Source organism: Diabrotica virgifera, chromosome 1 (genome assembly GCF_917563875.1).
Source record: "Diabrotica virgifera virgifera chromosome 1, PGI_DIABVI_V3a".
In the NCBI taxonomy this organism is placed as follows: Eukaryota; Metazoa; Arthropoda; class Insecta; order Coleoptera; family Chrysomelidae; genus Diabrotica; species Diabrotica virgifera.
In genome coordinates this window covers 41074626-41089241 of record NC_065443.1, presented here as the reverse complement: position 1 = coordinate 41089241, position 14616 = coordinate 41074626, and positions in this window count along the sequence as shown.

The following is a 14616-nucleotide window of genomic DNA, read 5'->3' as shown; positions in this document are numbered from 1 at the left end:
GATTTGTAGTTGATCACACATATGTGTACCAAATATCACAAAAATATACAAGGTGGTTCTAAAGTTATGGGTCCAGAAAAAAATGGACAAAATCGATAAAACACCCTGTAACTCTGGTATAAAAGTCGATGAGGCAATAAATGTAGTATATCTAGAACCGCTTCAGTGACCTTTATTAACCATTTACGGATTTCCGTTTCCCAATGAAACAACCTGTATATTATGCAGTTGATATTTTTGAAATTTAAAAATTTTAATTCACGCAAAACTGAAAAATCATAACTTGGGAGAGTTTAAGGGCAATTTGTTTTAAATGCATTCCTTTTTTTTTCGAATCCTGAGAAATCTAATAAGTATTTTTTAAAAATTTAAACACAGTATGGAAGATAACATTACCGAGGGCCGAATTGCCTTTAAAATAACCGAAAAGTTTCTGTTGAATGAGATATTTGAAATCAAAAGTCTCACTAAATTTTCTTTTTTTTTCACCCCTGTAACCCATTAATATAAAAAATATAGAAGAAGGTAATTTCGGCACTCGGTAATGTTGCATTCTTTCACTCTGCGTTTAAAATTTTTAAAAATACTTTAGTTTTCTGAGGTTTCGAAAGAAATAAATGTATTTAAAACACATTGCCGAGAAATTTTGCGCCTACGCCAGTAGTTTATTTATTACTTTTAAAAATTATTTCATCATGCTTGGTTAAGTTTTATTTATTTAGTATAATTACCGATTATTTTTTATAAATACACTAAGCATCAAAATTTACGCATCACCTTAAAAGTGGAACATTTTGGACGTTTCGTATTTCCTAAACCTGTTATCCGATTTGAGTGATTTTTTTAGTACATTATACGATATTATTATTCTTCATTTTTCATATTATAGCTTTATTCTTTAACAATATCGATGTCATATTATTATTGCTAAAATGATAAAAGTGTCTCATATAGTGTGTTTTTCCTCAAAGTTTGGAACACCCTGTGGAATATTGTAGCGTATATAAAATATTGAAATTAAAACTCTACTGTATCCTTAGCCTTTCTTAACATTTTGCTTTTTGATTCATTCGATTGTGTTGGATAGTAAAAAAGTTAGGTACTTTAACAACTAGCAATGTTATTCATCAATACAGTGTGTTTCTAAATAAGTGCGACAAACTTTAAGGAGTTACAAACTACAGGAAAAAATAATGACTGTTTGCTTTATAAACATATGTCCGCAAATGCTTTGTTTCCGAGATGCGGCATGTTGAATTTCTTCTTACAAACTGACGATTTATTTATTGGTCTAAAACTGGTTGAGATATGCAAATGAAATTTGGTAGGTTTCCAAGGGGTAGTTACTGCACATTTTTTGACATAAACCAAATTAATGCAAAAATTGACTTAAAAATATCATTAAAAACAAAAACAGAAATTGAAACTGCAGTAAATCACTTAACAAACCTTATCCACACTGCTGAGAAAAATGCAACACCAGAAATATCAAATCACAAAAAAAAGTACAGAAGATACAGACTACTCATTATGGAAATCGGTTAGGAACTTAAAAAGACAAAATGAGCAAATTCCACCAATTCGTAAAAGAGACCGAACATGGGCACGCACTGATGAGGAAAAATCAAATACCTTCCGGGAATATCTGGAGGAAGTCTTTCAGCCTCTTCCATCGCAAAACACGCCTAAAATAGAAGCTAAAATCAAAGAAACTCTTGGAGCTCCACATTAAATGTCTCAAATTCCAAAACTCTTCAAAGTTAGGAGATACATGAGACAATCAGAAGAAACTTAAATCCAGATAAGGCTCCAGGGTTTGATCTGATCAAAGGCCGTCTTATTAAAGAGCTCCCAAGAAAAGGGATAGTGCTAGTAACAACAATATTTAACACAGTGCTACAATTAGGACACTTCCCTGCTCAATGAAAAGTTACCGAGCTTATACTTATTCCGAAACCGGTTAAACCAATAAATGAAGTAACTTTATACAGACCAATCAGCCTGCTGCCAGTCCTTGGTAGACTCCTAGAAATGCTACTCATAACCCGACTGACTCCCATAATAGAAGAAAAACCACCTGATTCCTGAACACCAATTCGGATTAAGAAAGGATCATAGCACAATTGAACAGATACACAGAGTAGTGGATGAAATAAATGAAGCATTTCAGCAAAAAAGTTACTGCACGACTGCTTTCTTAGATGTGAGTCAAGCCTTTGATAAGGTTTGGCATGATGGACTACTGTTTAAATTAAAAAAATCACTCCCCGACACACTGTACATTATTATGGAATCCTACCTAAAAAAAAGATATTTTACTGTAAGGTACGGACAGACAACATCAGAAATCACATTGATAAAGGCAGGGATACCACAAGGCAGTGTTCTTGGTCCACTTCTCTATCTTAGGTACACAGCTGATCTTCCAGTCACAACCGCACAAACACAAAGACCCAGTCATAGCCGCAAGAATTCTCCAACAGCATCTAGTGAAAATTCAGGACTGGAGAAGAAACTGGAGAATTAAATTCAATGAAGTAAAATCACTGCAGGTTACATTTACCAAATGCAGAGGTACAGTGCCACCTGTTACAATAAATGGACAAGATCTGCCTCAATCTGACAGCGTTAAGTATTTAGGGATGCACTTTTACAAAGGACTGACCTGGAGAAAGCACATTTTTAACAAAAGCGAACTTGGCTTGAAACTCAGCAAATACTACTGGCTATTGGGAAGACAGTCAAAACTTAGTTTAAAAAACAAATTATTGGTGTATAAAGTAGCCTTTTACCCAATATGGACATATTGTATACAACTATGGGGTACGGCTGCAAACTCAAACATTGAGATATTGGAACGCTTCCAGTCGAAGGTACTACGGACCATAAAAATGCACCTTGGTTTATACCAAGCAGAGAAATCCGAGACAATCTCCAAGTAGCCACAGTTAATGAGATAGTGAGTGGATACAGCAGCCGCCATTTGGTAAAATTAGAAAACCACCCAAGTAATCTTGCACTGAACCTGTTAGATAATAGTGAGCTGACTCGGAGACTGAAGAAGCACAAACCATTGGAGCTACCATATAGGTTCTAAGCAGCAGTGAAGTGAAGTGGAGTGCAGTGCAGTGCAGTGAAGTACTTACCCATACAGGGCACAGTTCAATAATTTAAGAGACTAGTGGAGTCTTTGATATCGCTGGATAACAAATCCAAATTTATACACACAAACACCCCTCTGAACAAACAACAAACATGCTTATAATTTTTATGTATTGATTGCATGTAGTAAATATCCTATAATAAAAAAAAATTTGACATACTATTAAGAATTTTATATTCACCATTGGCGTGAATACGGGTATAAACATTTTAGATACATTCCGTATGCACGCCAATGGTGAATATAAAACTCTTGATTGTATGTCAAAAGGTGCGCATTAACTACCCCTTAAAACCTACCAAATTTAATTTGCATATCTCGGTCAGTTTTAGAGCAATAAATAAATCGTCAGTTTGTAAGAAAAAATTCAACATCCCGTATCTCGGAAACAAGGCATTTGCGGATATATGATTATCAAGCAAATGGACATGATTTTTTTATGCAGAATTACCCCTTAAAGTGTGTCGCACCTATTTAGAAACACCCTGTATTGATGAAGAACATAGCTAGTTGGTAAAGTACCTAACTTTTTTATTATCCCGCATAAGCGAATGAGTCAAAATGCAAAATGTTAAGAAAGCCTAAGGCTATAGTTGAGTTTAAATTTCAATATTTTATATACGCTAGAATATTCCACAGGGTGTTCCAAAGTTTGAGGAAAAAACACACTATTATTGTTACTCTAGGTATACAGTGACACTTACCTCTTTAGCAATAATATTATTACACCGATATTCTTAAAGAATAAGTCTATAATATACTAAAAAAATCACTAAAATCGGATAACAGGTTTAGGAAATACGAGCCATCAAAAATGTCCCATAAGGTGGTGCGTTAATTTTGATGCTTAGTGTACTTTCCAAAAATTAACAAATTTCTCATAATTCAATGCATGCAATATTGTTTAAACGTAAACATGACAAAGATCTAATTTTTTCGCTTGATTAGATCTCAATTCCCGTCATTTGTCAATTATCATAATGTAGGTCGGATATCATTTAATAATTATCACAGTATATACATAGACAACAGGACCATTTCCATACAGTCTAATGTACAAATAAATCATTAATATTGGTTTTGGTGTGGTGTTGCTGCCATGTTTCAACGTACATTTTAATTTCCTGTTTTGTACTCCTATTATGTATCCAATACAAGACCGGAAGTGACGTAAACCTTCGATTGATTTCGGCCACCATCATAATTTCCGTCAGTCGGACTGTTCTGATAATTGAATAAATTTTTGTCGAAAACTAATAACCTATATAACAATTGTATTTTTCAAAATTCACAAACATTATAAGGTGACACAAACTCAAACAAAAATAACTAATCAATTTGAAGGCATTAAAAAATAAAATAGTTTTCAAAAAAGTTTTGTTAAAAAGAGTTAATAATCAGTAAAATCATAAGTTAGAAATGTTAAATATACTAATTGTTGTATCAAAAATGTTGTAGTTGGTGATGTCTAAGTTCATTTACTCTACAGGTTGTATACCCTCCCAGAGGTTCTTGTTGCATGCTTTTAAATCTTCAAGCATTAGGAAATTAAAATATCAAAAATCACCAAGGAGGACAGAATATTAAATAAAGTCCTAAAGTACGGAGGACAAGATCTGACCAAACACCTATTAAAACTAATTTAAAAAAAGAATGTGTGTGTACTTTGTACGCACGTAAGAAGTTATAGTTCTATTATATTTTATAATTTCAACGAAATAAATATACTTAACAGTTACAATACCAAAAATTAACAATAATTACCAAAAATTAACCAAAACTTAACAATACCAAAAAAAATGAATATAAATATGAATCATCCGGGATTCGAACCTGCGATCTCTCGATCTCTGGTCCAATGCTTTACCAACCGAGCTATGAAGCCCCGTGCTACTGACGTGTCGGATATAATTACACATCACGGTGACAAATAGATCAAAGTGAAGTATAAAAATAGATATTTATTATCTTACGCCCGAGGAAGACAAATCTAAAGACACAAAAATTATAATAAATAATACATTTACTAAGAACACTATACCAAGAACATTTACTAAGAATCTATAAAGCAGCAATTAGACCTATATTGACATACACGCCGGAGACAAGACCTGACACATCTCAAATGAGACGATTACTAGAAACAACAGATATGAAAATACTCCGACGAATATCAGGGAAAAGTCTGTTGGATAGGGAAAGAAACGAAAACATAAGAAGATCATGCAATGTAGAAGACATAAATGGATGGGTGACAAAACGGACACAGGAGTGGAACGAACGCATTAGTAGAATGGCAGAGGATAGGATATTACGAATAGCACGAGATAAGTCTCCAAATGGACGAAGAAGTATTGGCAGACCAAGAAAAAGATGGTGCGATAACTTAAACAATTTATGAGGCTAATATTGAAGAAGAAACAGGCTTTAAAGCCTACATAAAAGAAGGAAGAAGAAGGAGAAAATTAATAACACGAATATATTATTATAATGACTTATTTGCGCTGATACATACATAATTTGAAAGATTAGCAATGCGTCTGTCCCTGTCCCTGACCCTGTGTGTCTGCGCATGCGCCAGGGAATTATAAAATTTCACCCCCGATCGTAAAGAAGTATAACTTCAAAAATAATAGAATAAAACAGAATATCACAAAGAGACAACTCGAACCCGGATAATTGCAGCTATGTACGCCGTTGCTCTCGCTTGGCGGCGCTAGTGTAGTTGGGGGTCAACGTTTTGACAACTCATGAAGTTTGTATATGGTGTTTTTGTTTACGATTTAATAAATAATAAATGATTGCAGAAAAATACGGATCTTGGATTGTTTGTGTGTTGAAAAGCGAATCGAGGAGAAGGAATGTGAGAGTTACTGGAAAAAAAGAAGCCCGTATCGAATGATAAACACAGCGAACATTTTTTATTTGGTATTAACTCACTCCTCCCACGATTCTAACAACTTTGTATATGATATCTGCCTTATTTTTTTATCAATTTAAAATTCACAAACGAGTGCGCTCAGCATTAATTTTTGTGTTTATTTAATTTAAAAATGTGATATTTTCACCTATTTTCAAAATATGGTCGCCACGACAGTTGCGCATTTGGTGTAAATTTGGTTTAAGCATGGGTTGAGCGCAGTTGATTCTGCAACGTTGCCTTATTAAAAAAATATATATATAATTCTTCATGGAAATGTAGAATGTATTAATTTAATTAAGTATAATTATTTGGGTGTTTGTCTAGGTGAAAGGCGACCTTAAATTTAAGTGGAAATTAGAAAAATTTAGGGTTAGGTTTAATTAAGTTATGTTTTAGTCACTAAAGAATATTTGAATGGTACTAGGTCACTTTAATTTTCATTTATTAACTTGTTTATATTATTTTCGATTACGCTAGGTTAGGTTTGGTCAGGTATGTTTTAGTCACTAATAAGTATTGAGAAGTTGAGAGTTATTTCAAATTATTATTTCACATTTTTCTATACTATTATTTCAAATATATTTTTTTTATATTTTCGCTCCATAAAAAGCGATTGTAGATGTGGCAACAGTGTGTATGTATATAAAATCGCATATCTTAATTCGTGCGTTTATAATAAATTTTGATTTGATTTTTATAGTAAGTATTCTATTTTTTACAGTTGAATCTAGGGGCAATACGTAATCTGCTTCAACAAAAGGTTTGTTGTAGATACGTGCATTTATTGTCGGCACATATTTATCCCTTCTTTTTATTACAATCCACTTTTTTCTCATCAGAATATCTTTGGAAAACCTGTGTCCTGATGTTCTTGATTAGCACAAATGCACAGCACAACATTGAGGCATTTTATTTTCTCAAATTTTATTCACACAGCGAAACAAATTATGCATTATTTACTTAGAAATAGATTGATTTGAATGTTGAGGTAAGTTGACGTGACCTCCAACTACACGAGCGCCACCTACGTTGAGCTTTCCAGATTAGCTTCTATTACAACGAAATTAATTTATTAAACACAATATTAAAATTATCAATCGAAGCGATAACAAACAAACTGAATAAAATTTTAACATAAGCAAAAGAACAACAAAGTTTTAAGTCGGGATGATCTTGCACCGACGCTATATTTATAATGAGGCAAGGTCAAGAGAAATCGTTAAAATACAACAAACCGACATATTTCGGTACCTATATTTCGTGAACAGTAAAAAAGTATTTGATAGAGTCAAATTAAAGGACGTTATCCATTTATTGTAGACAGTAGAGTTACTTTTAGGAATAATTATAACGATCGAAAATACCTATTAAAAGAAACAATAAAAGTAAAAGTAGAAGAAGAACTACTGACCCAATTAAAGCTGCCAATGGGATAAGATAGGAGGATTCACTGAGTCCTCTCTTGTTCAACCTGATCATGAAAGAAATAATAAAAATATAAGAACAAAAAATGATACCGAATGAAAGAAACAATTTAAGATAATCTGCTATACAGACGATGCGATACTAATCCCTCAAACTGAGAATCATTTATAACGTATGCTGCACCAATTTAAGATAACTGCCATAAAATTTAACATGTTAATTTCCCCAAAAATCAAAATGCATGGTTATAACAGTAAATCTACTAAGATGCAAATTAGAGCTAGAGGGTATTATAATAAAACAAGTTACGGAATTTGAATATCTAGGCATCACACTATCTGGCTATGGAAAGCTCGAAACAGAAATGGAAGATAAAGAGAATAGAACAAACAGAGCAGCAGGTTGCCTGAATGAAACAATATGGAGAAATAAATATATCGGAAAAGAAATGAAAAGAAGAATTTACAAAACACTTATGAGACCTATAATGACATATATGCGGCAGAAACATGACCTTGCACAGAGAAGACAAGAAGAGTGCTAGAAACAGTAGGAATGAAAATCCTTCGAAAGATCGATGGGAACACACTATGGAACATAGCGAGAAGTACAGTTATACGACCGAGATACCAGGTTGAGAACATTGATAACCGGGTAAGAAACAGACGAGTGGAATGAAAAACGGTGAGAGAAGGTTCCCCAATAATAAGGCGATCAGTGGAAGGCCACAAAAACGATGAAACCACAACTTGCTCTAGAAAGAAAAAAAGTAAAAGAAAAAGAAAAAGAGAAAGAAAAAGAGAAATAAAAAAAAAAGAAAAAGAAAAAAAAAGAAAAAGAAAAAGAAAAAGAAAAAGAAAAAGAAAAAGAAAAAGAAAAAGAAAAAGAAAGAGAAAACGAAAAAGAAAAAGAAAAAGAAAAAGAAAAAGAAAAAGAAAAAGAAAAAGAAAAAGAAAAAGAAAAAGAAAAAGAAAAAGAAAAAGAAAAAGAAAAAGAAAAAGAAAAAGAAGAAGAAATACAGAGTCATGTCTACACAAAAAGAACAACAAGAAGAACTCTTCAAGGCATGGAATCCAGTTTTGGATTGGGACGGGTACGGATTTACCGAAAATATCGGACGGAGAACGTTTTCTTTAGTATAATATTTAGAATTGTTTGTTTTCTCTAGTAAACGCATGGAGCTAAGCTGTAGGTAAGAGCGCATCTAGAATATATATGTTCTTTTTCTTGATAGCATTCTATCGTTCAATAATTATTGGACATATGCCTCTCCCAACTCCTTTCATTGATCTTAATCCTGAGCAACAATCTTTCAATTAGTTCCGGCTATTATTTTAATATGATCTATATATTTCATCTAGTCTTCCTCATGGTCGTTTATTTTTGTAAGGTCTCCAATTTTGTAGTGTTATATTCCAACGTTGTCCAAATGTTCTAAGGTTACAAAATTTTTCAAATCTTGCCCATGCCAGTCTTGTTCATCTGGTGATTATTGCACTTTGGTTTTCTTTGTCAAGTTTCAGAATTTGGCCTAGGTGGATATATTCATGGAGTTGTTATATCTTTAGTGCAGCCGATATGTGAAACAATTGTGCATTGACAGATAGAAGTATACATGGTGAGGCAAATAAAGGGCCTATTAGAAATATCTCGAGAACTAAAGGCAACAGAATCATGAAAATTGGAATAAAGGGGGTTTTGAAGGATGATCTATTAAATGAAAATATTTTCATCTCTTTGCAACTTCCGGTTATACCGGAAGTTGCTTATAACTTCGTTTTTTTAAATGGGACACCCTGTATATTTTTACATTTTTGGATTCTCTTCGATGTCTTCTTTCCTAAAATATGAGGTTTTGTGATATTATACAGGGTATTTTAAAAGATAATTACGTTTTTTTATTAATTTCGTAGCAAAATTAACACCCTGTAGAATTGTAGTAGTTTGACATCTAAAACTCTACTTACATTCAAATGATTTTTAATATACTCTACTATTGTTAAGAATCATTAGTATAGCTAAATTTTTAATTTTACTATACAGGGTTGGTCGAAACTCGGAATTAGTATTTTCTCAGTTTTCTTAAATGGAACACCCTGTATTTTAGTATTGTAATGAAATGATATTTTATGTTACTTTTTTATTTCTTAAACATTCCCTATACCTAACTGCTTTAATTTGTGATTAATTGCTTATCGCACCAACAATCTTAACTACGTAGGTATTTTGATAGCTAAACTATTATTGGTAATTTTAAGGACCAGTCTGGATTAATATGTATTTATTTCTGAAAAATTATCTGGGATTGAGTATTTCCACGGCCAACCTAATAAAATTTTACGTATTTTTTGTTGCAATTAATGTTTACCTTGAATCACCAATAACTCAAAAATTAAAGCAGTTAGGTATAGGGAATGCTTAAGAAATAAAAAAGTACTATAAAATATCATTTCACTACAAGACAGAAATACAGGGTATTATATTTAACCCATTTAGCGCTAAAGGTGCGAAAACGCACCATTTTTTTGTAGAATTTTTTTTTTGACAATTCGTTAATTTTTTTTTAAATCTTTGTATTTTTTAAGCAAGCACAAGATATAAGTGTAACTATATTTAATTTTGTTTAATTTCCAAACTCGTGCTTTCATCACAAAAATATTTTCTAAATGTCCCGACATTTTCAATCCTTCGACACAACTTTATTTTTACTGTAGTAATTTTATTGGCATAACACTTTTGTGGTCAAATAAATTAAAACATTATTTTTTTAACCTATTTGTACACCAATTGTTATAAAAATACAAAAAAAATAATTTCTGAGTCATCAAATCTCGTGTTTGAAAATAATGGTTCGATAACGAACCATTGGCGGAAGTCGACATATAATCATGTCTGAGCAGGAATAAGTTCAAGGTGATGCACAGGCAGTAATTTGTTGGGATATTTCTTTATTATGTGCAAAAACACGTATCCACTATGCTTGCGCTCCGAGCTCCTGGAACTGCTCCACATAGTGGACACGTTTGGCGCTCCCGGACTGTGCAATTGTGCGCACTCTGCCTCGGCGCTCCAATCTGTGGCAGTTTATATGTAAGGGAGCGCATACCGTATCGATTGGAGCAGTTGCAGGGAGCGCGGAGCGCAAGAATTTCGTGAACATAGTGGATGGTTGCAACAGTGGGCGCTCCGCCTTAACGGTCCAATAGATGGCGGTTTATATGTAGAGGAGCGCATGCATGTAGATGGGAGCAGTTGAAGGGAGCGCGGAGCGCAAGAAGTTTGTGAACATAGTGGATGGTTGGCGCTCCCAGACCGTGCAACAGTGCGCGCTCCGCCTCGGCGTTCCAATTGGTGTCGGTTTATATGTAGAGGAGCGCATACCGTATCGACTGGAGCAGGTGCAGGGAGCGCGGAGTGCAAGAGGTTTGTGAACATATTGGATGGTTGGCGCTCCCGGACCGTGCAACAGTGCGCCAACGACCGTGCGGCAGTGCCTCGGTGGTCCAATATTACGAACGTAGTGGATACGTACCTTTAGAAAGACGGGTATTCTGGTATTCAGTTTTGTTAAAATCTAGGGTGGGGGTGGGGGAGGGGGAGGAGGCTACATAAGGGAGGTTGCGTAGTGTTGTAGACAATATGTCGATTTGTCGAATTTATGCAACTGGCACAGTGCAAGATACAGGAATGGAAAGTGTAAACTGGAAATATCTAAAATAATTTCTAAAAAAGATAGAGGTCCGTTCGACTTCGTTTTTGATAAAGAAGCTGAAGAAGGTGTAGGCAATGTTCTAACAATACTATTTTTGTTTATCAAAACTTCCAGGTCCATTTACACTCTAAATGTTTTGAGACTTTTCACAAAAATATAAAATTGTGTATTTCAATTTTTATATCTCATTTCCGCCAAAGGTTCGAAAACGAACCATTTTGTTGTTGTGACACCTGCCATTATCAAAGTGTAAAATAATTTTTTTACGAATGTTTAAGTTTATTTTACTCTAGTTAATCAAATATATTCCATATTATTGCAGTATTTCTTTGCTTGGCGGTTAATGGGTTAAGAAAACTCAGAAAATACTCATTCCGAGTTTCGACCAACCCTGTATACTAAAATTAAAAATTTAGCTATACTAATGATTCTTAACAATAGTAGAGTATATTAAAAATCATTTGAACGTAAGTAGAGTTTTAGATGTCAAACTACTACAATTCTACAGGGTGTTAATTGTGCTACGAAATTAATAAAAAAACGTAATTATCTTTTAAAATACCCTGTATAACATTACAAAACCTCATATTTTAAGATAGAAGACATCGAAGAGAATCCAAAAATGTAAAAATATACAGGGTGTCCCATTTAAAAAAACGAAGTTATAAGCAACTTCCGGTATAACCGGAAGTTCCAAAGAGATGAAAATATTTTCGTTTAATAGATGATCCTTCAAAACCCCTTCATTCAAATTTTCATGATTCTGTTGCCTTTAGTTCTCGAGATATTTCTAATAGGCCAGTTATCTGCCTCACCCTATATAACTTGTCCCACATAGGTATACTATACATGTTAAGGTTCAAATTTAGATATGAGGCCATCTCAAATTTTGCATTTTACAAAAATGGCGGGCATTCAAAATGGCGACTATACATATGTGAATATAGCACGATAAGTTTTGAACGAGACGTCCGATTTCAACCAAATTTTATTATCGGTATACCAAAAGTTGTGCTTTTCCTGGTTTTTATGTAAAAATTTGTTGTTTTTTTTTCAATTCTATCACCCTGTATATATTAATTTTTCAAAAACTTAGTACCGTTGTTGAAAAGAGCGTAAAAATATTTTTTAGGACATGTTTTGAACTTTTTAGTTATGTTAATTACCATTTTATAAATGCATAACGTACCTTCTCATGTACCTATGTGTGGGAGAATCGTGCAGATATTATAAGAATTATTGTGCATTTAATGGTAGAAGTATATAATTTGGATCACATATACTACACACATTAAGATTCAAATTTAGATATAAGGCCTTCTCAGATTTTGAATTGAAAAAAAAGTCATTCAAAATGGCTACTATACATATGTGACTAATAGTACGATAACTATTGAACAAAAAGTCCGATTTCAGCCAAATTTGGCATCAAGGTTATTTTTTTGATAAATTAGATCGAGGTCTTAAACCAGAAGATTCGGTTTACCAGAAGTTTTGTTTTTACTGTTTTTTATGTAAAAATATGTTGTTGTTTTTTTCAATTCTTTCACCCTCTATATGTATTTTTTTCAAAAAGGTAATACCGCCGTTGAAAAGAGTGTAAAAGTGTTTTTAAGAAAATGTTTTAAACTTTTAGTTATGTTAACTACCATTTATTAAATGCATAACGTATCTTCACATTAGTGTTGCCCAAATGCAAGAGCAAGACGAGACTTAGACAGTCTTGGTCTTGGTCTTGCGCCAGTACACCTGGTCTTGGTCTTGGTCTTGGTATTGCGCTCCCGGTCTTGGTCTTGGTCTTGGTCTTGCAGCAAGAGTCTTGCAAGTCTCGCAGTTGCCTATTACATAAGCAAGTCTTGCATATGTTTGAACAACGCGATAGAGATGTACATTTTAAGCTAGAATATCATAGCCGTAGTAAAGACCAGCCAAATTAATAAATATCTAGACCAGCGGTTCTCAATTTGGGGTGCATGTACCACTGGTGGTATATATCATTATTTGCGGTGGTACACAAAACGTAAACACAGCTAAAATCAGCACCACAATTATTATTATACTTAATTAGATTACCTAGCTAGATACCTATTTCAGTTAGTTGGTAACAAAAATAATAAAAAGTATTTTTCCGCAAATCGCCAGGAAATTTTGACATTCCTGTCAAAATTTCTTGAAGAAAAAGTCAGGACTTCCTTACTCTAAGGAAATGTCATTTCCTTACTGTAAGGAAATGATATTTCCGTACAGTTGTTAGTGTTCTACATAAATGATAGAAAACACATTGCTATTAAAACCTTGTAAATTACTGTTGTTCTGAAGCTATTTCCTTGTGGAATTTTTATAATTACGTATTTTTTATGGGAAATAAGCCACAATTTTACTAAAATATGAATTTATTTGAGCTTAGAAACGTTAATAAATTCATTTTTTAGTAAAATTGTGGCTTATTTCCCATAAAAAATACGTAATTACTTGTAAATTACCTTAATCATTAAATTTTCTTTATCTGGAGCTTCCTGGATAAATTTTTCAATTTCTTCCTTCGTTAAAATCTTAGATTTCTTTGCCCTATAACCTTGAGCTTGCCGTTTCAATAAAGAACGAAGTTTTGAGTATGTAGATATATCTACATTGTGTTTAAGTGCAAGGGTTAACTTCAGCATTGAATAATTGGCCCATAATGTTGAAGATTTCATCTTTAAACAAAGGTCTAGGAAGTATGCCATTACAACAATTTCTGAGAAAGAACTCGTATTTTTACTCATGCGATAATCCATAAAACGTCTGTATGCATTTTCGTACTTTTCACTTGATTTCTTTGGCAATAATTCTAATGAAGCAGTACTCACTGCCTCAACCAGCTCTGGAGGAGCCCCAGGAATGGAAATTTCATCATCACTTATCATTTTACTTTCGAGAACACCAGCAATTAAATTTATAAGCCTTCATTACAATTCAACCTCAATACGTTTCCATAGTAACCCAAGTAATTTTATTAGGAATTTCAAAGCACCATTTATTTGGGAATAAAATTATCGCGTTTTTTTTAATCAATCAATATCTGTCGAATTTTAAACGATTTGCGGAAAAATAGTATGTTTACCTCGTAGGAAAAGCCACATTCCTGGACTCTGTGTTGCTAAGTCTCGGCTTGCGCCTCGACTTAGCAATCTTCACAGTCGTCCAGGAATGTTAAGCTTTTCCTACCCGGTAAACAATGTACTATTGTGGTTCATGACTCAAAGAGATTGAGAATTACTGATCTAGACAACTGATACCGGGTGGAGTTTGAACCCATGATCTAAGTGATCCGTGCCTATGTTCTAACTAACTAAAGGTGAGCGGCCGTGGGTAACGGCATAAACGCTGGCCTCATACGCCAGTAGACGTGGG